The following is a 25,647-nucleotide window of genomic DNA, read 5'->3' as shown; positions in this document are numbered from 1 at the left end:
TCCCCCGACACTAAATTCGCCCCCTTCCCGCTCAGCACTGAACCTAACCTAACTGCTGGTTGCATTTCCCTGCAGCCTAGGAGCAGTAATGCAGCCAGAGTTTATCCATTTCCGATAAAACTCCATGCTTGCTGTGTCAGGTTACTCTGATGTCATATGCATTTTATTCACTAATTTGCTGATTTGTAACATGGCAAGAGAAACTTCCCAGAGGGCTAAATAACCAGCACTCATGTGCTTAGCTGCAGAAGTGTTTGTAACAACTGAAATTAATTAGCAGTGAAAACCCGTCATCAAGTCACAACATGCAACAAAACCTGTACTGACATAAACTATGATATGTCTAGTGTGCCCTATATTTTACTTGTGAATTTGTCAGTGTGGAAGTATTAAGGGCTTACAGCATGGTTGAGTAATCCTGCTGTCACTGAGAGAAGAGGGATGGTTGTGCAATTGATGAGATATTAGTCTTATCCAACCTCTGTCTGTCACTCCATAACGCCACAGTCAACAGCAGCCACCAGCCATATCTGTGCTCAGGGTTAATGCTATCTTTCCTGGGTCAAAGGTTGTGTCACTTCTTCATTTCAAACATATGCCACTTTTCATTTTCCAAAGCCTTCTGCGTGCTTTCTCTAAATATCTGCTTTGTGATCTGCTATCACCCGGTAAAAGTTAACTGTAATCCTATTTTTAAAAAATCTAGCTCAGTACAACTCTGACAGTCCATTCAAGGCATGAAAATGAAAAATGAACACTCTCCCAGATGTGCACTTTGCAATTGTGGTTTGCTGATTGTTTGTTAGTGTTTATGATTAAAATGCCAACTTTTTAGACTATCATTAAACTAATCAAAATTCTTATGTGATCTAGTAGAGGTGGACACTTTGCTTTGTCACTGCAAACCATAATAAAATTCTGAATGAATACCAGACAGCCATATTGCATGGAAATTCAACTCAGTGTTGGTTGGTTTTTAAAAGGTTTTGAAGCAATACAGATAAGCATATCTTTTTTTATCAACATTCACTCCTTGCTTAACAAAGTAAAATAATGCCATTAGATTTAGATGACTTGCTTGCTCTTCGTTTATACAGCAGTGCTCTTGCTGTTGTATCCGCCATATAGGTGCAGAGCCTCTGTCATCTCATATACACAATTTAAATTATCATTGCTAGTGTGTTGTGGTTTTGGGGTTTATTTGTGTTATTTTGTAAGTGTTCTGCCTCATGTGTCTTGTGTAATTTTACTTTCTGTCTTTGTTTGCTTTTCCCGCCAGTTTTGATTGTTTGCCCTGCCCTGATTAGTTTCCTGTGTCTTGTTTTCTCCCTTCACCTGAGTGTATTTAAGTCTGTGTTTTTCCTTTGCTCTTTGCCCATGTGTTGAGCATTCCTGCCCTTTCCTTGTGTTTTTTCTACCCCAGTATTTGGACTTTCTGCCTGATTGGACTTTGGATTTTCTGCCTGGTATTTGGATGTGTTTGCCTGATTTAGACAGTCTTTTGGTTTTGATCTCTGCCTGCCTCACCACCACGTAAGCCTTTTGTTCTCTATAAATAAATCATTGAACTTTACCAACTGTGCCTGCGTTTGGGTCCAACACCTTGTATTCTTAGTATTCCCTGCTTGACAACCCACGACATAGTGTCAAAATATAAACACCAACATAGACACAATTTCACCAGTTCAGTCCATTGCAAGGCTGCATTTGTTAACTTTTACACAATGTTAAAGGTACTATGTGGAGTTTTTTACATTAACAGCTTTTTCAATTCAATTTATTTATGTAGTGCCAATTCATAACATAAGTTCTCATTGCACTTTTCCTATAGAGCAGGTCTAGACCACACTCTTTATAATATTAATTACAGATACCCAACAAATCCCACCACGAGCAAGCATTTGGCGACAGTTGCATTGAAAAACTTCCTTCCTTCCACCCATAGAAACCTTGGACAGAACCAGACTCATGCCATCCGCCGCTGCCGTGTTAGGTTTTGAATGTGCCGATGAATTTATTGCCTATTCACTGATTTTATTGCAACTGGATCATATTTTATGGAGAAAATATTGACTTTCCCTCTGATGTCCTCTGGCTGCTCTGCCTCAACTCTCTGATTTACAGAGTTTCTTGGACAGATAGCAGTAATTAGCAGTTACTTTAGCAACAAGTAAAGCTAACTCCATTAGCTAGTTACCTCAGTTAGCCGTGCAGCTAGCAGTCATTACGTGACTCTGCCCGGACTGGGAGCTCGGCGCCCTGGGCGAGTGTTGGTGTTGTTTACACTACTAACACAGGAGCTGTCAATATGTATTGCACAACAGTCTTCAAATTATATAGTCTGTCTTTACAGGCTTGCTAAGTTCGTTTAATCAATATTAGATAAACAGGTATGTAGGCCAACTTGCCAAAATTGTTTGGTTTACCTGAGCGATAAAGATAAATATCATCTGCATAGCAACAAACTGAGATGCTATTATGAAAAATGATATGAGAACTTAATATTTTGTCGTAAGGGGTGCAGTATGTGGACCCAAATGCAGATGACCAGGAAGCGGTATGAGGATGAAGTAGCCAGTGGCTACAGTGTTTATTGGGGTGAAGTGGCTTACAGACCGGTAGGCTACAAACAGGTAACAGGCAAATAGGCAGCTACAGGTCCAGGTACAGGGAAAATGGGTTACTGACTGGCAGTGGTGGAAACAAGGAAGTGAGTCCAGTGAGACTAAACAAATCCAGTAGGGAGCAAACAAAGTTCAAAGTCCAGAATCCATACACGATCCAAAGGAGACAAAGAATCCAAGCAACAGAACTCATGGTAAAAATGCCGGGGAATTGGGCACGGGAACAAGGTACAATGAAAAGTGTACAAAAAACTTGAATTAATAAGCATTGCAGGGCTATTGAAAGGTAGTACTTTGCAGAAATTACACCACAGAGAAGCAGTGGCAGACATTTGGAATCAGAGATATGAGCAGTTGCTAGTGCAGCAGCAGAGTAATAGACTGTTCCTACTGCTTACCCACCACAACCAAAGATTCTGGTATCTTCTCTAATAGGCTGCAGATGTGATGATTTATAACATGCAGCAAAACAGGGGACAGAGTGAGAGTTCCTCAATGGAAAGCTGAATAATGAGATGAACAGTTTCAAAACACTACAACCATTCCACGCCTGCCTGACTGTCAGTTCTGCATTCCCTATTTTCTGCCACTTTCCTCCTCCTCCTTCTGGAGCATCGCTTCATCTCTATCTTGTGGGAATACTTCGGAATGTGCAGACAGGTTTGTGATGGAGCTGCTGTGGTTGAAGCGGCTTACTGAAAGCTTTAATGACCAATGATGTGTTCCCCATTATTGTCATACAAATTGTATGTATTTGTGTAAGGTGCATAATATGCAGAAGCAGACAATAAAACAAGGGCGTGTCTGTATTTTGCCCTATCCTTAAAAGTGCAATTTTTATTCTTAATGTTAATATTGTACAACATGTCAAAAAAGCTCAAATTATTTCAATTAGATTAATTATTTTTCAGGTAATAAAAATTAAACAGTACCAAACATTGTGTCTGACTTGACTTTGAGCACGACACTGCCACTGGGACTCAGCTTTTTCCTTTTATCTTTTGAACATCAACAGCCTTTTGTGGTGTTGACATTGCAGAATTAAAATAGGCAATTTCAATATTTCCCCAATTAATTGTGTTGCTATGTGCGGATGTTGTAATAATTAATATTCACAATCTCTGTTTGCTTAGCTGGCAGCCTCTTTCCACACCCAGAAACTAAATTCCTTTTTTGTGTCATCAAGTCCAATTTTCAAGATCTCAGTTTTATTATGCGAGTCGGAGACAGTGAGATGAATGAGAGCCTTCTTCAGTCTAGTACGAGTATCTACAAGCATTCCATCCATCCATTCATTCTATCAAATATAAGAAAGTGTATTATCTTAAAATGTCATAGAATATGAAAAGATGGAATATTTCATTATGCAAAACTCCCTCTGCCAATAAAACCCTCCTCTCTGTTTGCCCAATCTCACTCAATCTGTTTTTCTTTGTGGAAAACTCCCCTTACTGTTTCTCCCAGACTTCCCAAGGCTATTGCAGAGATATAACAAAGAAGCACAAATACAGACAGCGTGTGATGAGGCACTGGCAGCTGAAGGAGAGGATAAAGCTTAGAGGTAAAGGAAAACCAAGAGACACTGAAGGGGGACTGGAGATAATTAAAAGGATCTTCAGAGCGATATAGCCCTTAGCAGTGGGACTTATCATTCATTTACACGCACATAAATGCCCCTCCATACACATACATTAAAACCAGATAATGCACCTATACTAAAAGATGTGGTGTTTTTACATTTTTCATGCTATATTCAGGACATAAATCTGTCTCCTACCCGTCCATATCTTTATTACGAGTTATGCAAAGCACATCAGGATTCAGTTCATTTTCATAACAGCAATCTACTGGCAATTTATCACAAATATGCTATTAGGCTGCTGAAATTCTTTTTTTGATTTAATATATGTTGTTTCTGAGAGACTCACGTATGCACCCACAGATATGACCATTGAAAGTTGTGAGTTTACAGCTCATCTATCAGACTAATGTGATTATAATGTTTTCACAGTAACAAATGGCAGGAGACTTAGCTGATATTATGTACTGTGCATAGTAATTGATCAGCTTCTCTGACAATGAATGTCTTGCATGACTTTTAGCACTGCCAACCTGCACTGATGAAGTGATGCTAAGGGCACTCTGCTTGTTTCTGGGGCTCGTAATCATGGCAGTTCTTTTTGAGGTCAGGGGGATGAACAGCTGATTTGACTGTTTGACAACCTGTCAGCAACTGGTCTGCCACTAGAATAATATGTGTATGTGTGTCAGTGAAAGAATGGAAGAGACAAATACCACCTGGTCAGACTCATATTCTACTGTTTGCTTGATGGTAAAATAGATGGGAAAATGCCTTTTCTTTTAATCATGTTTTTGTTTACAATTTTATTAACAAAAATATCACAAATTACAATTTCTCTGAATCAAAATAGGAGTTTATTCAATGAGAGGGAATTGCTTCCCTCAATACAACTAGACTGAAGGACATTTTTCTAAAGAAGTCATGTTTTTGTAATAATATGAAGTAATGACATAAAACATCAGTATCTCTGCAAAATTAATAAAAGGAGTGGCAGCTTCATTTGCTCTGCGCTTGATGGCACCTTCATTTTCTAGAGCCACATTATGTATAGTAACAGGTGAATGACAAGTGTGCTCTCCTACCCTAATGCACAAATTGCCTCGGCTGCAGAGTGCTATTGTGGGTTGCTTTTAAGCATAAAAGTATGTTCAGATATTCAGTAAGACAATTCATACCCAGAAAAAAAGAGAAACCAACACTTTTAAACAATTCTTGTCTCCTTTGTGGCTTATTAATTAGTACCTCAGTGTTATTACATCCAACATGTCCTTTGAGCCTTATAGTTAATTGTTAAATAAAAAATGTGCACACTCAGTTGATGATGTGAGGGAAGAGAGTCCCATCTTGATCAAGTGATTTCATCAATTATATAGTGTCGATGGAGAAATGGTTGGCTGGTGTTGGATATGTTTGATAGTTTTAGTATTTTGTTGAGATGTACATTCTGTCTGATCTCACACATGCATTTGTACATTTTGGGTCTGAATGTGTCTCATGAGTCTGATTTTCATCTGACTAGTTTATTGATTGTAAGCCAACTGGACCTTCCTCCTGGCAGGTTTTGCATCTTCTCATCAAAGATTGAGATTCACAGGCATACATAAGATGGACATACTTTTCCAGGCTCCATTCCAATATGTCATCCCTTTGGCCTCCAAGCAGAGCTGGCTACTTATAGCCTCACTGAATTCATTTGGAGTGAGTGAAGTGAACTAGGATTCATATCTGGACTGATAATTGGATTGATCGGGTACTGGGATTCCTGCAAACCTCTCTCTTCTAATTTGGTACAAGGGTCCTTTTAAAATAGTGCAATAACCTTAACAAATTAAAAATGTTGCACGTTTTTCAGTGTGCATGTATGTGTTGGTCGTGGTTTGTCAAAGCTGTCAATGAATAGCTTCTACTGGCTAAATCAGAAATTCTGAACATTCCCCTCTACTGTCTGTTGTACAGTATGTCTTTTTGATGTTTTTGGTACAAATCCTTCTCTCATGGCCTTCTACCAAAAGTATGTGTGTCATATATGCCATGAGAAATGTGTTGCTTAAGGTCTTCCACCAAGATGTCAACAGGCAATAAAACATACACACACACACACCACAGACAGACACGCTCATTTATTTTCGTCCACTCTGTATTTTGAGTGTGTTTGTCAAGATGAGTGGTTGTTTAATTGACAGCTGCTTCACTAACTGGTTCCCCTCGCTGACAGATGAGGAAGTTTTTACACTAATAGCCATCGGACACCTGCGCATCTTGTCAGTTTTTCCTTGAGGTTTGTTGACAGCATGTGCAGAGACAGCGAGTGTGATGTGTACAGCGCTGTCAGCCTGACGTCTTATATTCTCGCTGTCACCTAGCCTTTCTCATTCACACAAAGTGCCATTTATAAATAGAGTATGCCGAAGCCATGTGTTGTTGTTATTGGCATGCATTTCTTTCAACATGTGTACCTATAAAAACAAGCAAAACATAGCAGGGACAGATACTTGAGACATATCTGATTTAATTAGAGGTTTTCCATACATTCTTTCCATACATTTGTTTTTGAAACAGATTTTATTTATATTCACTTGCAGTTTTGTCATCTTATTTTTCCTTCACTTCTTGGTTTTTGTTTATCTCAAATGCACAGTGTGCCTTTTCCTGCATGTGTTATCATTTTAATAATCTGATGTACAATAAATAAACTATAAAGTCTGAGGAATTCATATGAAATATATTGTACACAGACAAAGAAATGTAAATATTTTGGGTCAGGGCACTCATATTCCCTCTTCTTAGTTTATTTTCTTTCTGGGTCTTGCAGTTTGAGTAGAACTTGGCCTTGGGTCTGCTTCTCTCCACCCTCTCTATCTGCTGCTGTTCTGTTGGCATTGATTATCTCAGACCTGAGGTACCCACTGTGTGTGTGTGTGTGTGTGTGTGTGTGTGTGTGCGCGCGCACATGTGTGTGTATCTGTTTCACTCTCTAGCTCTGCTGCATGCTGAGAAGGTAGATATCTCTAGAGGTTCTGTAATAGAGTGGATACTGTTGCCCGCCTCACATTGCCATGGGGGATGGAGGGAGTGTTGGAAAGTGGGGAGGGATGGAGAGAAAGAAATAGGGGAGAGGGCAAAGGATGAGAGTATCAACTGTTTACTTGCAGATATGAATGAAATCCTATCTGTTTGATTAGCCCTTTGACTCAACTGGTCACAAACGCTCCTAGTTTAAGCTAATTGAATTGTGTTTTTTCAGGCGATATCACGCATAATATACTTGTGCTGAATCACATCAGTGGTAGGTTTGAAACCATTCATTTATCCTTTTTAACCAGAGTTTGTCATTATGAATTAAAGGGTTAGTTGACCCTAATCAAAACAATATAGATATTTCCTCATTTATTGTGGTATCTAGCCATGCAGATTTTGTGTTTGAGTTACCAGCATTTAAAAATGTTTTTTTATATTTTGTATCTTTAACAGCACAAAAGGCAACATCACAAAGCCAGGTTCAATAGCAACATCTATTTCGAGAAACAATGTTCTGTTACTGTGGATAATACACAAGCTCTCAATTGTTTCAAAAGGGACTATTATTTTATTAGAAAGCAGTCCCATTGAAAACTGTTTAAGGCAATGTTGGTGGATTATCCAGAGTAATCGGACGACTTGTTCTGGAAGGACATGTTGCTTTGTGTCATTTTTCAATGCTATGAGCACCACAAATGAAATTCCAGCAGCAGAAATCTGGAGTCTGACATCTCAGAACCTGGGCAAATAAAACCAAAACTGTCTGCATGTCTAAATACCAGTATAGTTAAGTGACAAAATGTTTTTGTAATTTAAGTGAATTGGCCCTTTAATGAAAAGGTGCAAAAAAAGGTGAGGGTGGTTGTTAGTCAGAGATATTTTCTTTTTGCACCACTGTTTACAATGTAATCCTTCTATATGTACTGGGACACATAACCGTAATAGATAATAATGCTTCCTCCCTGGGTATGTGTTTGTAGTGTGGAGCAACAGCACAGCTAGATGCTTCTGGGAGGGAGAATTGAAGGAAGCTTCACACTCCCATGAACACACAGCAGGGAATGTGCTGTACATTGTTTACAGTATACACAGTCTGCCATGTTTAATAGCCCTCCCTGTCTTTCCCATTTGGTTTCTGAACAGAACGACAAGCTCACAAACACCGGGACTTTAAAAGCTGATGCATGTTAGTTAGTACGCTTCAATGGATGCTATTGAACATGAGCTACCTTCAGCAGAGACACCTACTGGGTCTAATCAAGGGTTTCATTCCCAGTAAATAGCACTGTTCTTTGCCTTATAAATTACTATCAGACTACCGCAAATGTACAATGACCTCCCGCTTTTCATTCAAACCCCCAAGCAGTTGTATATTTTGAAAAAAACTGTGCGTCCAACAACAAACCAATTAATTTGGACACATGCTGCCATATGCGAGCTAGACAGAAAACCTTGGTATAATGTGGAGCTCAGTGGTTTGTTGTGTGGGAGGTGGAGATGCTAACATTACAGACTGAAGCGGAAATGATAATTAACACTGACCTCGACTCAACCCTGATTCCCTCCTCTACATGTCAGTTTTTTCTCCATGGAGCCTATAGGGACACAAAAGAAACTCTCTTTCCACAGACTTTGAAGGACACTATTTCATTTGAGTCAGCAATGCCAGAAATGTCTTCCGAGAAAAGGTTATCCCTATGCCTAACTGCCTTCTTTCTCATTTCTTCCTATTTGGATCCAGACAGTGCTGAGTCTACTAAGAGGAAGACAGCTGGATGGATTACAGTGAGCTAATTATAAACTATCTATCCATAATTGCAACGGATTACACTATTATTCATACAGGGCTTAGCTGCGCAAAATGCCTTAACCACCATCACATTACGTAGCATATATCGCTATGTATTATTCGCTATTTATACAGCTGAAACCAACTACCTCATTTCAGTTAATGTAGCCTTGGTAAGAGTAAAGAATAACCAAAACCCATTACCCTATTACAACTCTTTACTCAGTCTGTAACGCATCATTGATGACTCCATTAGGCTTGTGCACTGAGGGTATTGTTAGACAGAAATGAGGAAATGGCACAGTCCATTCAGGTAGCAGATCAATCACTAAAACTAATTCCAGGAGGAGTGTATGATTTGACTTCTGGACTGGCCTTAAGGTGAAAAACATGCTTTAGTGGAGGAAATCATTTGAGCAAATACCTCATCTCATTGATCTGTTTATTCATTCATTCATTCTTTCATCAGTCACACTAAATTCAGTCCAATTCATTTTATTTGCACTGAAACCAGATGTGATGTTTTTGATACTAATAATACTAGTTAGCAGCATTCTGAGCATAGAGTTATACTCTAAGTGTATCATAGCATTATAGTTGTAGTTGGCCACAAGCTAAAAACATCTGTTATGTGATAACTCATGTATTCCTGTCACAAGTGTGTCTCGCTGTTTAGTGTCCTAATATAGTGTGATATAAAGTGGGGTAAGGGGAAGGATTGTAGGTGACACAGCAGAAAAGAGTATTGGCAAAACATGTAGATTTGTGGGTCAAAATTTAACAATCTCTGACCTGTGAATTTGTAGGAGGTTGATGCCACCAGACAACAGAAATTTGTCATTTGCGTGGGATTCAGTGAACAAGAGGCAAATTGAATATTTACAGAGCATGGTACAAGTGTTTGCACATCCTTCCATCCATCTGCATCTCTCTCTTGCCAGGATGACAGTATGTTGTTTATCAACCTCGCTGGTTTTTAAAATAATCTATTTAGCAATATGTTCACTTTGCTCCCTCCTACCTCCTGCCCATCAGAGCAGCTGTCTCTCTACACACGGTGCAGCAAGCCAACCTTAACATTTTCTTTGCACTGCTGCTAAAACCAATTAACTTTACAGCAAAGAAATCACCTGATTACAAAGCTGCCCCCCCCCCCTCTGGTGTGTGTATTAATGTGTGCATCTGTGTGTGCATGCCACCAAGGGCAATGTTAAGAGCTGATCAGGTGGGAATGTGACATACTTTCTGGTTGTCTCTTCGTTAACCCATATGGGCACAGCACTAATTAAATCCAGCGGCTCAACCATTCACACCACTGGCTGCTTGGCACGGAGCAAAAAATCTGTTGGTGTTCTGTCAGGTAATGTGACAAAACCAGCAGGGAGAGTTTATGTGGGTGTGTGTTTATGTCAGGGAGAGAGAAGGGGGTGTGATTGAGGCTGTAAAATGGGTTTGTTTGCGTGCAAGAGCGAGAGGGAGTGAGCTAGCCTGCAGAGAAAGAAATATTAATTCTAGTGTAGTGTTTGTAGATGGGACAGTCAGATTGGCTGTTGATGATGTAGATGTCTCTGTAAGAGGCAAGATTTTGTCAGCAGAGTTAATAGCAGAGGGTAAATCACATCACGTGAGGCCTCCTCACTGAGCCAACCCTGCTGGAGTCACTGAGACACACTGACACGCTGCTTGTCTCTCCAGAATTGTGTGCCTCTCTCAGCAATTTCCAGGCCTTATCAAATCTATACAGTATAAATGTGCCTTCCCTCGCCCCCGACCCCATCACTCCCTGTGGATTTCTCCCAGCCCCTTCCATCTCCGCAGCAGAAACTTATTGTGTTATAAGTGAGGTGGCTTATCCCTAGAGAGCGCGTCCCTTCCATTTTACTTTCCAGAACTGTTTAGTAGGACTTGTTGTTTTACATTATTTGTGTGTGCCGATGTGCATGAGTGAGGTCACTTGTCTCCAGTGATTTTATAATTGTCCGCTTGATGTGTGCTTCCCAGTAATTTCGCAGCCAACGTGTTGATGTTCTTTACGGATTGTGTGACGGTATGCTTGATTAGTCTGTGCTGCTTGGGATGGCTAATGTGTTGGTTTAATGGTGTTGTGTTAACAGGATAAAGATTTATGGGGGGCAGACTAGCATGTGTTCTGTGGTCCACACAACAGATAGATAAATAAATGGAAATGGGTTCCATTTGTCACTGTCCAGGCTTGCCTGGGACGCTGTGTACCTGTGGAGTGCAGAGCCAGGCAGAGATGTGACAGTTCCCTGTTGGTGCCTTATCGGGTCATCTGTCACATGTGTCCCTGTGAGCCTATTGCAGCTCCCCGCACTACTACTGGTTCACTCCTCCACCAAATGAGAGAACAAGGCAAAGCGCTACCACCGTTTGATTTCCTGTTGTTTGTGCTCACACCTTTTGGGGAAAAATAACAACTTATCTCTGGCTGAGTTTGTTGCTGTAATGAAGAGCTACATGAAGCTTGGAAACCACATTCTGAAAGAGAAGAACAGTGAAATCACGTTCTTTTAAACAGAGAATCAAGGCCCATATTTTGCATTGATGTGGAAATTATAATTTGCAGACTTTAGTCAGTGCATGGTACTCAACAGTATGATATTTTCTTTTTAATCAACCTTAATTCAGTTAAAGACTATTGCACAGTGTTGATAAAAATATAAATTTATTGGCAAAGGTTTTCATTCACAACATGCATTTCAGCCTCTAAAAGGATAATTTGTTGAGACAGTTAATTGAAAATCACACACTAAAATGCATTATTAAAAATAAAGGGAAACAAACCACTCATCTAAGGGCATCCTTTATTTTTGAAAATAGAATGACTCAAATTATTGTGTCACATTAGGGACAGAAATACACAGAAAGTGACACTGACATTGTTGTAACCTGCAACACCGGAGACCAGGGTTTGCATCCTGAGTCCAGCGTGTGGTTAGGTTTAGGCAACAACACTTTGTTTTAATGTTAGGAAATGATTGTGGCTTCAGGTAAATGTTGATAAAGTAAACATGTCCTGTCAAGTGCTTCAAGTCTTTGCTGACTTTTTCAGTATTTCATCCAGATCTTTGCCTAACCTTAACCAAGTGTTTTGAATGGCCTAAACATAAGATATTTTCAAATACATTCAGTACCAACATTTTGCAGTTTACCATATTATGTTAATTAACAATGTTTCCTCATTATGATGCTAAAAAATATAATCCAGGCCACATCATGTTCCTAATAAAACATATTTGTTGTTGCAAATTAGTAGTATATCAACGTCATTTCTAGGAGACAGGATCGTTTATTAAGCACATTACTCCTATAATTTCCTCAGGGATACAAGCTGTGGCACAAAAATGGGGAAAAATCTTCTCATGCACAGTAAGTGCTGAGTTTACTAGAAGCAACAGCAGTTTCTTTGGAACATAGAAGAACTGGCTAATTATCATGTTTAGTGATAGCTTCCATGTCTACACGGACAAAGGAAACTCAAACTTCAGCGGTATAAAAACCAATAGAATGTAAAAACACTGCAGCACTGACCCCTTATCATCAATTAGAGTTAAAGACTTCATCAAATAAAGGAATACACAAAAGTAGAATCTCACAGATGATCACTTTTAATGACAAATATGTGTTGGGCCCCATACAACAGAATATGCTCCTGTAGTGTCATCTCATTGGATTCCTTTCACTGTAATGTTCATCCAGCAGTTTTTCTATTCATTTTTCTCTCTCATTTTTTTTCATACATTGAAGAGAGAGACATTGAGGCAGAGACAGACATGAAGCCACAGTGCAGTTGTGTGGTTTACTCTGGTATTCTGCTGACATGGGATCCATTAGGATGGTTTGGGAGGTTGTGGGGGTGGGGGCGGGTGGAGAATGCACAACAGCATGCAGCGTGGGCCTAAAAATCAGTGAGGGAAAAATCTAGCATAGCTGAAAGACCTTCGAGCAGGAGAAAAGAAAAAGAAGATGGGGAGGAGCAAAGCCTTGAGAGATGGTGAGATAGCTTAGAGGAAACAAAGGAGATGAGAGTAAGCAGATTGAAGTTGGAAGACAGGAAAACACAAGGGAGAATGAAAAGTGATGAGGGTGTACAGTACTGTACAGGCAGGAAAAGAGAGATGAGAAGAGACTTGGTGGGGGGCTGATTGAGCTTACTTTGCGCTGGTGGAGGATCAAAGCTGCATGGTGGGACCTATACAAAAATGTAGAACTGTGTTTAGTGTCACTAAAACATAATCAGGTGTGCACTTGCCTCAACCAAAATTGTTTGGAGCCTATACAAGAATAGCAAATATTTAACTGTGCATTTAGTGTCATTAAAACATATTCAGGTGTGCGCTTGCCTCAACCTAAATTGTTTGGAGCCTATACAAGAATAGCAAATATTTAACTGTTCATTTAGTGTCACTAAAACATATTCAGGTGTGCGCTTGCCTCAACCAAAATTGTCAATGACGCACACTACTGACCTCATCTTGGCCTGCTAATTCGCTCCTATCCCAGCAAGTGAGTCACCTAATGTTGCAGAAGACTGAGACAGGGTAGGTGCATGGCTTTCAACAGAGCTTATTCATGGAATACCTCATACTAATGATAAGGCAGGGTGTCTGTACACACACTTAGTGATCTTTCCTGTGGTGCCCAAATGATACCCTCCATCCCTGTCATCACTGGAGCCTTGCATGCCAACCAATGGGGGTGTCAAGGAGATTGAAAACACCTGGAGGCTGGTATCATCATCCAACAGCACATCAGTCAGTCTTATTTAGGTGGAATCAAACATTGATGATGAATGTTTGTAGCCACAGGGCTGCAGTGTTTGTGATAGGGATTTGCAGAATAACACAGAGGCGATGGAGAAAGAGGATGACAGGGTGCTGTATTAGCTTTATTTTCCAATGGGCTTCATGTAATTACAGATGCTTCTCAGGGATGTACTGCTCTCACTTTGCTCACTTTTGTAGAAACATTTTCACATGCAAATGTCCACTCTCCTCAATTGTGCCTCTGACCACAACATCAAACGGAATGAGCTATCAGAGACAAGACTGGGCGAAGCATCCAATATCAATTTTTTTGTATAATCATGGTTTTCTCTCTTCCTTTGCATATCATTTCGAGCCCTCTGCCTTTCCCTCCCCCATACCTAAGCATGAACTCCTCTCGTCAGAAAGACAAATTACCCAGTGGGCTGCTCTTTTAGATGTGCTTTCTGTACAATAATCAATTTGAGGACGAGAGAAAGAGAAGGCTAGAGAAACGTGAAATTATTCATCAGGGTCTTTCAGTAGCGAGGCTGTAGAGGTGTGGGGGATGGTAGGGGGTACCTCGTCCTCCGTGAGATAATTAGGGAGAAGACCAAAAAGCAGAAATAAGGGGAAGACTGCAGGCCAACAGTGAGAGAGAAATATGAGAGACGGAGATGGAGAGCGGTAGGTGCAGAGATGGGGGATCATAGCTACTCTGAGAGCAGTTTGTTGTTATATTTGGAAATCTTGAGGTGGTGTTTTGTTTGTCGTCCCAGCAACAGACAGATGCACAGGAGAGGATGGAGGATAGACAGCCGGGGCTGTTGATGAGTGAAGGGGAAGTGCAGAGAGGAGGAACAACTTTGAGGAGAGCATGACTCGGAGTTAGCTTAAGAAACTACTCAGGAGAAAAGAAGGATAGCGCGAGGAGGGGAAAAATGAGCCAGGCTCTCTCTTGTGGCGGGTGTTTATTCAGAGACCTCTTGTTTCCTACCAATTAAAGGGGCTGGGGACTGCTTCAGCACAATCCTCCTGATCTCCCTCCCTCCTCTGCTCAATCTGTCTTCACTCTCTTCTTCCCTTCTTCTGCAATGTTTGCTCCATCTGCAATTTTTGATCATTTAAACATCTCACAATGCACAGCTGAGTTCTCCCATCTGACATTTTCATTTATTTGACATTCAGAAACATACATTTGACATCAAAATTTGATAAAGAAGACTTTAACATTATTTAGTTATCTGTGGAATAATCCTTAATATGTTTATCTTGTTTTAAGTACTTGCATTATCTACAACAGCCTGCATTTGTTCTGTTCTTATCTATACCCTTCTCTGTGTTGCTGCAATGACCCAATTTCCCCAGAGGGATCATTAAAGTTTCATCTTTCACCCCTCATTAAATTCTCTCTCCATTCATTCCTCCCTGGTGCAGTTCGGTCCAAACCAAACAAGCTTGTCGTTATACTCGATTTCTCTTCCCGTTCCTATTCTAAATCACCAGTCTTGCGCCTCTCCATGACATGAAGGGGTTATAAGTGCTAAACACTACTGTTTGTAGTCTGTTTTGCAACTTAAAACAGTGCATATGCTGAATTTGTGGATTAATGTATCTTTGCATATGATCACTTATTTCATTTCTGAAAGCCCTCTGAAGTTGATGGTGATATGGTGTGTATATATGTTTGCACCAAGCTCAGGATTATTTTCTGGAAGCCTGCTTGGAGGGTAATAAATGATTGAGAACTGAGAATGCAACAGAAACTTGATAGCGATGGTTGTTTCATACCATGTGCTCTGGAATAGTGGTAATGTGGTGCTGTGCTTATCACATCTACTTCACCCCGCCTGCACACATCATTTATCAGTATCAAACACCTGACATGATGCACTAAATGGCTCTATGCTGCATCTCTTCACATATCCATCAGTTGTGGGGAAATAATATGTAGGATAGTGTCAAAGGCAGCCTCTATACATGCCTTGGAGTCATGTGATTCTGCTATCTGTACCTGCACTGTCAGCATCTTTCCCCATCACTATAATGTCATTTTCTCCCCGTTGAACAAAATCATTGTTGTGCTATGTTGTGTATCTTACTGCAGGATGTATGTCTTGTCAATCAGCATAATATGGCTTGGAATATAATACCATAGTCTCAGATATTTGTGTAAAAACAGCCCATGATTCTAACATCTTTGTATGATTTATATTATCCTTTTCTTTCTGTCACACTGGAAAGCGTTACATACCTGCCCAGAGCCTCTTTCTCTCCTGGGCCCAGAATTGTCTCTCAGATTGATGACAGGGGAAAGACTAGTGCGCCTCAGGGTACATTAGGATGCGGAACATAGCTGTAACTGTGAGTGTGTGTACTGTGTGTGATTTGTGTGCATGTCTGTGTGTTTGTTAGGACATAACTTTGCCTATTTTGGCACCCGCCTCGCCATAAAGCAAAAACACTACATTGCAGCGACTGTTAAGCCGTCTCGTTCAGTGTTGCATTCACTGTAGCTCTTTGTTTCTTTGTGTCTGCATCTCTACTCCTACCCGTGCTTGTACTGTATGTCTTTGTCTTTCTCACTTTTCTCTTTGTTACAATACATTGCCCTCCCCACTACCAGCTCTTTCTCATCCTCCTCCTCCTCCTCTCCATCGCCTCTCTTTGTGACCCGGGTGCACTCCTCCCTTGGAGCATATCTCCTGGGTTTTGCTCTGCCCATTTTATCTTCTTTCACAAACAAGGGCCAGGTAGGAATTAGGGTAGATACTCATTTAAACAAAGAGAATCCCACTAAGCTTCAGATTTATGCTCTGTCTGCAGTGTGTAATTGCACATACCCTGAAGTTTGCCCCTCTTTGCTTTTTGTGTACAGTTCATAGAAGGTGCTTATTTAGAACTCAACCTAGCCCAAGAAGATTTTCTAAACACCATCTCTAAGGTCATACTGCTCAAACAAAGGTTTCTATGGGCCATTGTATTGGAATACATTTGTCTCGAGGTCTGTCTGCTTTTCAGTTCTTTTGTTTTATTCCACTCCTTCAGGGGCATTCATTGGCCTTATTAGTAGAAAAAGCTGTGTTTTTTGTCTGTGCAAAAAATTAATTGACACACTCATACACGCGCACTTACATACACGCTTCCCTTACCATATTTTATCTACTCGTTAATGTTCCCAATTACTCTGTCAAACACTGCCAACGTTTTCCAGCGTGGCACGCTTATTGAAATGGTAATGCAACCATCTCAAAGTGAAAGTCTTTCATTCACTGGCTTCTAAGTGGATTTATTCATGACAATTTACTCTTCTCATGCAGGATTACACTAATGAGAGGGTTAAAGGGTGGTGTGTGTGTGGCTTTTCTCTGCTTTCATGCGAGGGACTCTTGCCCCGGAGAGAAACGGCCACGTTTCTACTGCCTCCAGCTCTCTCCATTATTCAGAAGAAGAGGTCTTGATTTAGGACGGTGTAGTCCCTCATTCGTCCAGGAGTGTTCTATCGTAGAAAAGGTTTCAGTCGTCATCTGGACACTGTTTTCAGAATCAAGACATTTCGGCTCCCATCCGGAAGTCATTCTCAATTGTGAAAAAATGGGACGGGAACTAGAAATTTAAGCTACTCTGTGTTACATAAGCCCTGCCCTCAGGAAGGAATCTGCCTGAGTATCTAGTTAGTACAGATCTCAGTGTGTACGTCATTGGGCTTTGAGTTCAACAATCCCCCAGGTATTGCCTGTGCTATAACGGCATTTCAACCTGCTACTGTCAACACCCTGTCTTACACCTCTTTGTGTCCCCTTGGCTGTCGCTCATTTGTGTCATCCATCCAGCATTCTCAGTTGTTTGCTCTTTCGCCTCCTATTATCACTCACACCAGAAGGAATTCCAGTTTTGTTTGGAATAATTAAAGGTTCTGTGTGACTGGTGATTGTGGTCATTTCACAATCACACTTTTTTTAAAGCTTGCGGCAGGTGCTTAAAGTAAAGGACATGCTCAATGAGTTATATGCCATAGTACAGTTAACATTGTTTACCTGAGGTGGTTATATGAATTTATGGAGAGGGGTTAAAGAGTGCATGGTCTACAAAGTGTAGGCTAATAACAGGTGGCAGGAGCAGACACCACCCACACATATAAACATTTTATTTAGGCTTCAGAAAGATTCACTCATACAAGGCTTGCATCATCACAACACCGGAGTGCTCAGTCCTTGTAAATATAAGACTTTGTAGAAAATACAAAGGTTGGCAACTTGATGCCTTCAGTAAACTTTATCTTGCTAGCAAGTTTCAGAGTGTCTTTCCACATGCATTGTGTGCCCTGAGAAAGGAGACACATGCCCAAAATCATTTGCACTGATTGAATGGACCAAGATACCATCTTGAGTCTGATTTATTAAGCCTAATAGAAGCTTGATTTAATGAAATAGTGAAGCCTTAGCAAAAAAATTAGAAAATGTACTGGTTTTAATGATTGTGTGTACTCAGTTGATGCTAGAGGAGATAATACAACACAGATAATATTTGTATTTGTATATTTTAAATCCCTTCAAAAAATACACTTTTTTAAACACACTTTTATGTGAATTCACTCCCTATGCACTGCTGTTATTTTTTCAGTTTATTGAAAAGTAATTCCATTTAAGGAAATACCACATTTAACAAGTAGGACCCCTGTGGGTTTACTCCCACACTCCAATGACATACAAGTCAGTTAAAACTAAGTAATTGCCCATGTAGCATGGGAGCCTGTCACTGTTGCAGGAATGTGAATTAATAGATGTAGTTGAGATACCATAACCCAGTTTTTTACCTAGTAGTCTGGGTTACTGGGTTATACATTTACAATAGTACACTTGCATGAAACCCCACAGATATAGTGCTTTACAAACCAGTGGGGTTGAACCTGCAGCCCAGGGGCAGAAAGCACATAGGTATGATGTTATAATAACTTTGTTATTAGACATTGTTAATAGACATTGTAAATTGGTTAATTGTTATTTGTTATGAAATAATGAAAAAAAGATTAGTCCTGGTATCCAGAGAGATTTGGAATTAATTTGTAAGCTTTGCAGAAGTCCTCTTTGGCTTAGTTTGATCAGCTGGTTGACATTTAGGCCTATGGTCTCAAATCAAAGCATAATCTGATCTGATCCTGTAGACTGTCTAATCATTGTCCACATTGGCATGACATTTCAACAACAATGTTGAATCATAGCAATTGAACATTACATTATCAGTATGGTCTTTGCTCTTTTTCTACTTTAAAAATCACAGTTTGATATACAGTAGGTGTGTCCGGTGTAATGTATTATTTGGTCTGAATGGCAGATCTTCAAGGGCAGAGCTGTCTTGCTTTATGTTGTCTGCTGCAGAGTAAATGAGCATAAGTCATGTGGGGGAATGTTTTCAATAAAAACACTATGTATATCCCATAAACAAACAAGCATGTGTATGTGTTTGTTTCTCTGAACATGTGTAACTACTTGTCAGCTTGTATTTCCTCTCAACCTCTCACAAACCCTTAAGTTGATAAAATTCTCTACAGCTCATAAATATGTCTACAGCATTGGTTCTTAAAACCTTAAAACCAAAAACAATGTAATGTCTGGACTACTGTATTCATATCTTGCTCCTGTGATTCTCAGATGATTCAGTATCTGACATTGGTTTTGTTTTATACCAGCATGTGCTCCAGTGAATACTATTGGTGAGATAAATCATTGTGAGGAAGAGCAAGGAATCACAGAGAAGGTATCAGAGATGAAAATGTAGTCTTCTGTCCTTTTTGATCTCTCTTTGCGATCTCTTCCTCCCTGCTTGCTCTCTGAACCTGCACCACCCACGTTAAATCTAGTCATTATAGAACTCTGATCATCATCCAATGTAGTGTTACTTTATTGCTTTATTGTCACAAGACAAATGAGAGAAATCAAGACTTTTTAGGCAACAACAGAAACTGTGAGTCAACCTTTTGTACTTTTGTGTGATTGACAATTTTCCTAACCCTATCAGAGCTATTTCACCCAGCTCTTCTGCCTAATTATTCTAATCTGCTTCATGTCCGTCTGACTCTCTGTATCTGCCCTCTCCTTATTCTCAGCAATGCTTTTCCTCTTTTTTCTTTCTCCTGTCTTCCTTCTTACAGAGGGATAGGATGAGTGGAGGAGATTAAAATGGAGGTTACACAATCCTTTTAGCTGGTTTTAATGTCTGCCTCTCACGAGTGATATGTTCTGCACGTACATCAACAGGATTAGAGTGTCAGAACATCCAAGAACTGATGAACCAGTGCATCCATCCTTACACACACACTCACACTGATCATGGTGCACATAAAACCCCTGTCAGAATGCAGTGCCTCTTAATAGGTTGTATGTATGTCCATTACACATGTACCATCATTTCTGTCAGACTTTATTTTGACTTACCTGTCTGTTGTCATTGCATTTTTAATAGTGCAAAACAGTATAACTTAACAGGCCACAATTGTAACATAAAACATGACAGTTTGAATTAAGACACAGAAAACAAGACAAAACAGAAAACAACACCATAAAAAAGCAGACAATTGTCTTAGTTTAAATATGAGTATAGTAGCAAGAGTGGCTGTATGTTCTATTTTTATGTGTAGCAGGGTTATTTCTGTCTATATTCTGGGTTGAAGGAAGAAGGGGTAGTGACAAAATGTTAATTGTCACAAGATGGAGTGAGATAAAAATAATGGTATTAAAAGTAAAAAATTGTCTGATACCAATCCAGATAGCACAGGTAAACTTTGGGTTAACAGCTAATGTCAGGGCCTGACAGGTTCTTTGAGTATATGAGAGAAAAATAAACACAAAAGGTAAAGTGTAAAATTTGGCCCAACAAATATTATAACCAGGAGCTTTATCCCTGTAAGTGAGCCCCTATGTTGAGTTAATTGGCTTGCCAAACATAAGATAGATTTATGGCCCTGCATGCAAAAAAATCTGTTTGCCCTGGGACTTTTCTGAGTAATGATTTCTTTGCAGAAAATGAAATTCAAATAGGGGAGCTTGGGGAGGACAGGCAAGAAATTTTTGTTTCCTTTATAAGCAGCGTGCGGCGTCTTCTGGATGCTAGTGTGTATTCTACAAATCTCGTGTGGCATAGTTATGAGACTGAGCTAATGCATGTATCCTAATTTGTATGTGCAGGACCTTCATTGTTTATTGGATTTGCATGGTTGCAGTTCATATTATATTATTGGCTTTGGTATGTGCTTGCAAAGGGGCACAGGGCCCACTGGACCTCCTTTGTGAGTGTGTGTGTGTGTGTGTGTGTGTGTGTGTGTGTGTGTATGTGTGTGTCTGTCTCTTTTTTGATCTATCTGACCAGCTATACCGTGCATGAGCTTCACATATTGGTTTTTCTGTGGAGCAGCTGTTTCTCCTACAGCTTTCTGTCTCTCAAGACGGCAGCTCTGTAACAGCAAGGAGGAGAAGAAGAGTAGGAGGTGGTGGAGAAGGGGGAAGATGGATAGAAGCAGAGAGGTAGGGGGGTAGAGAGAGGTCAGGAGATAGATTGTGAGAAAAGTCAAGGGTTTCGTATCTGCTGGGATTGAATGATTGCTGTATTTTTAAGGTTAGCTTTGGGTATTTCTATATTTTCAAGTCAGTGCTCTGGTGTATTGTAGTCAAAGGAGGTTGGTTTGAGCTGAAATTAATGTTTTAAGCACTGGGAAACATTAAGACTTCAGGACAGTGTAATAGATGTCTGTACTTATTTTTGCGTATTACTACTTACTCTTGGAATAATGTGTTTTTGTGCGGCTTCAGTCCAGAATGCCATGGAACAGAGAAGGAACTGTAATTCCAGCTTCTGCCTCTGTCTTTTTTCCATTTTAGTATTTATATATCACTGACATGGTATGATGAAATATAAGAAAAATAGTCACGCTGTATCTACAATATGTAAGGAAAAACAAGAATATGGGAAGTCATTTTTAGAGACAAGGTTGATGTTCTTAAACTTGATTTTCTAGGGTGCATTTCATTGAACTTTTAATTTTTCACATTCACTTTTTCAGTCATATTAAGGAAATACCAAACAGTTGCTTATTTAGCTTTTCAAATGTGCTCTTATATTTAACTGATAATTGAATACTTTGGGGGATTTAGCTGCTTTGGCTCTTAGCCATAACAGTTCATCACCTTAAGCCTCTGGTAACATGTGATAGGCATCATTACTGTATGTTTGACATTTTATTCCATTTTAATGGAATTCTATTTTGGTTTAAGGAATTGTTCAACTTTTTGGGAATCCTTACAGTCTTGTCATCGCTGTGAGGTTGCCAGGCAACCAGCAAAGACTCAGTCACTTCTCCTGGCCAAGAAATAGTCCGGCACATAATCCCCCTTAAAACCACAACTTATCATTTTTACACTTTGGTTTTTTGTACTGATTAAAATATATACTGTGTAAATTAGTGAGCTTTAGTGTAGCTGATAGGTGGATTTATTTTCCCTTTGGACAGAGCCAGGTTAGCTGATTCCAGTCTTTATGCGACTGTAAACTAAGCTAAGTGACCACTGGCTGTAGTTTCATATTTAGTGTACAGACATGAGAGTGGTATTAATCTTCTTATCTAACTCTCTGCAAGAAAGCAAATAAGCATATTTCCCAAAATGTGGAACTATTCCTTTTCCCTAATGTCAAAAACAAACCATATAAATCCTCTTCTGACAAAAACACATTTTGACAGTTCTACTGAATCTGAATCTACTATTGAAAACTCAGGGTGAAGCGTCCCTCCATTTAATTTCCTCACAAAGAAAACAGTATTTATTATACAGTTGGCAGCTAATTATGCTTATCAAGCTCAGACTCTACTGATTGTAAAAATTGTGGTTCCATTCTTAATATTTAATTCCTCGAGCCAGCAGTGACTTACATGCCATGGCATGTTTCCCTGCTTTCATTTGTGTTCTGCTTTTTTTGTTATATGAAGGGTCTGATAAATTACAAAACATATGAAAAAATATAACCCATCAAACTAATGATGTGAAAATGCCAAAGTGTTATGCTTTCTTCTTCCTAAAAAATTTAAATCAGTCAGTAGTCTCTAAACGGGCATTTGGATAAGCTGATTGCTAATTGTATTCCTCCTCTATAACATGAGTTGGATGCAGAAGAATGCACAGCTGTTCTATAGTTAAACCATCAGTGCCTTGCAGTTATGTTGTTTTTGACTTTGGGTCATGCAAATGATTGCTGTACCAAAATAGTTGTACAGCTGGACCTGCAGTATGTAAAAGCACTTTGAATACAAAATGGCGTAAGAAGGGAGGGTTAGTTTTGACTGTGGCGACAAAAGGTGTCTCTGGTTGTCTCACGTGGCGATGTAGTGTGATAAGGTTACTCCGTGTCCCCCATCCCGCCCCTGTCTGTAGGGTTAGACTGTATTCCTTTTTGGTCCAGTTGGACTCTGCAGAGAGGATTATTGGAGCTCGGCTGCAGTAGGCCTTTCAAGCTCTGGCTCCAGAGGACTAACAAGTCAGACACTGTCAGATATAGGGTAGTGAGGCCAAGGGGCTGATGCTTTGAAGTGGGCTATGAGATCCTCATCTGGAGGGATCAGATGGAGGGAAAAAAGAAGACAGAAAGAGGTGCAAAGCTGCAGCTAAACAGGCAACCAGGGTTGGCTTCAGAAGCTGTAGATGTGGGTTTCACTGTTAGAAGCCAGGGGCCACATGCTTTGAATGGTTTCGAAAACCTGGGAATTCACACATGTGCAACATGTGAAATAAACAAGTATGATTTGAGAATAACAACAGAGGCATGATAGCATACAAAGCCTTGAAATACAGATGCAAGTGTGAAAGAGAAGAATGGAAAACAAGGGGAAAGTAAAGTTAAAGATTTAGTTGATGAAGTTGAGAGGGAGGGAGAGGAGAAATATTAATGATTCTGCAATCAAATTCTTCTGAGAAAAAAATGCGTCTGTGTTTTTATAGCAGAGGTAAGAAAGAGGGTTTAATTTGTGGTGATTGTCCTCTGCATAATTCTTCAAACGTCCCTGAAATCAGGGCAGTCGTTGCAGGATGTCCACATTTTATTAATCAGCCTGCAACATTTTAAATATGCATCCAGCAAATGTTTTTCCTCATTCTCCCTGCCTATGAAGCCTGGTTTTGCAAACGCCACTGACTTTAGGGATAGACAGCAGTGTCAGCAACATCACTCCTAGAGAGTAGCTTGTCAGGATATGTTTACAGATAAGCAGAAATTATATGAATTGTGTGGAGCTTATAGATGACAAGAAAAGGCATTCAAGACTGTTGAAAAACTGGTCTTAGCATAGCTTTCGTTTTGAGAATCAGAGTATTTACATTTGTGTATGCTTGCATGGTTTTTACTTGGGCATGCATAATTTCTTATTATAACTTAATAAGCAGATACATTTTCCCTTCTGAGAATATAAACAGTCAGTTTTACAAACACATGTTCCAGATTATTTGTGTGCTTACCCAGCACAATAGTATAACATGCATAAATGTGCCAACTTTTCCTTGCTCACGTACACCCAAAAACATGCACACTTATGAGAACATTCTTCACTAACCTTCATAAGCTTCCTCTGCTTTTAACCCTTACCTCTCCTTGCCTTATTTCTTACACTAACTCCAACGCTATCACCCAAAATTAATCTTTAACAAAGAGGTTTGAGGAAATAGTCCAGGCTTTCAAATCCTATGGAGACATTTAGACCTCACACGATAGTAAAAACAGATGTGTAACCTGATTGCTATTGGAATTATAAGATAGTATCAGTCAATCAATCAACATGCACACACACACACACACACACACGCACACACACTGTATGCCCAATTGTGATGGTCTCACTTTCTTCCTGTCTGAAGTAACCTCAACCATGTTTTTGCATCCCACGAGGAATGCCTTTTATCATGTGACACAGTGGTGTTGGCAGTGGTGGGGAGGGGGTCGTCAGACAGCTGTTTCCCATCAGCACTCAGTCAACTGCAGTCAGCCAGTCGCAACCCTGCTCAGAGGGTCAGAGGGGCAGAGCAGCAGAGTGGAGCTCAAAGAAGTGCGGGGGCCAAAATACCTCCAATTAGAAGGTCGTCCCAATTTGTTCTCCCATATCTACGGTGCTCATCAGGCGTCTCAGGCCTGCTTGTCCAGTGTTATATGTACAAATCCGTAGCCAGAGGTGAATGAGTTGCCGCCATCTGGGAGTGATTATGTCTTTTCCTCATTGTTTCCTGTCTTTTCACCCCAACCCAGCTCTACTGAGTTCTGCTGTTCTCTCTCTATGTTGGCTCAGCTCCCTTGGCTTGTTCAGGTTCTAAGCCCCCCCTGTAATTTAAGACTGGGAATGCTTAACAGCAGTCACTCATGCACAGGCGTCTACATTAGCACATGTTCACCTCACTAGGAGCAGAAATTCGCTCAGTTATATAGAACAAAAGGTTGTTTTAATTTATAGTGTAGCCCTTTCTCTTTTACAGATCCCAGTTCCACTTTCTTTCTTGCTGTAATCTTTAAATAAATCTCTGACATTATTCCAGTTGATGTTTTTGACACATTTAAGTTTTTAGAATCCCCTGCCACTCATCAGGAATTTGCTCCTCCGCATGCTGTTTAGAGCTTGAGGCTGTACAGTGGAGATTATATATGGTCTATGGTGTAGACAGGAAGGAGCTGCCTGTGGCCACTAGAAATCACACTCTTATGTTGGGCTTCTTGGAGTGGATGCGAGTTTGCTTTGTCTCCAGTTCAGCTTCTGGCTGGCGAGCTCTTTTTCTCTGTGCAGGCTACTCGTGGAAAGATGATAAATTGCTGTGGTAGCTTTCCGCTGTCTGCTAGTGGAGCCGT

The 25,647-nt window shown here is 40.1% G+C and overlaps 1 protein-coding gene across 5 annotated transcripts in view; it reads left to right on the top strand.

Moving 5' to 3' along the window:
* LOC122888546 (roundabout homolog 1-like) overlaps positions 1 to 25,647 on the top strand; it is an 84,114-nt gene that overhangs the window by 36,190 nt on the left and 22,277 nt on the right. The gene's annotated exons all lie outside the window — the stretch shown is intronic.

Source organism: Siniperca chuatsi, linkage group LG14 (assembly GCF_020085105.1).
Source record: "Siniperca chuatsi isolate FFG_IHB_CAS linkage group LG14, ASM2008510v1, whole genome shotgun sequence".
NCBI classification, from domain to species: Eukaryota; Metazoa; Chordata; class Actinopteri; order Centrarchiformes; family Sinipercidae; genus Siniperca; species Siniperca chuatsi.
This window is presented reverse-complemented; position numbering and strand designations above follow the sequence as displayed.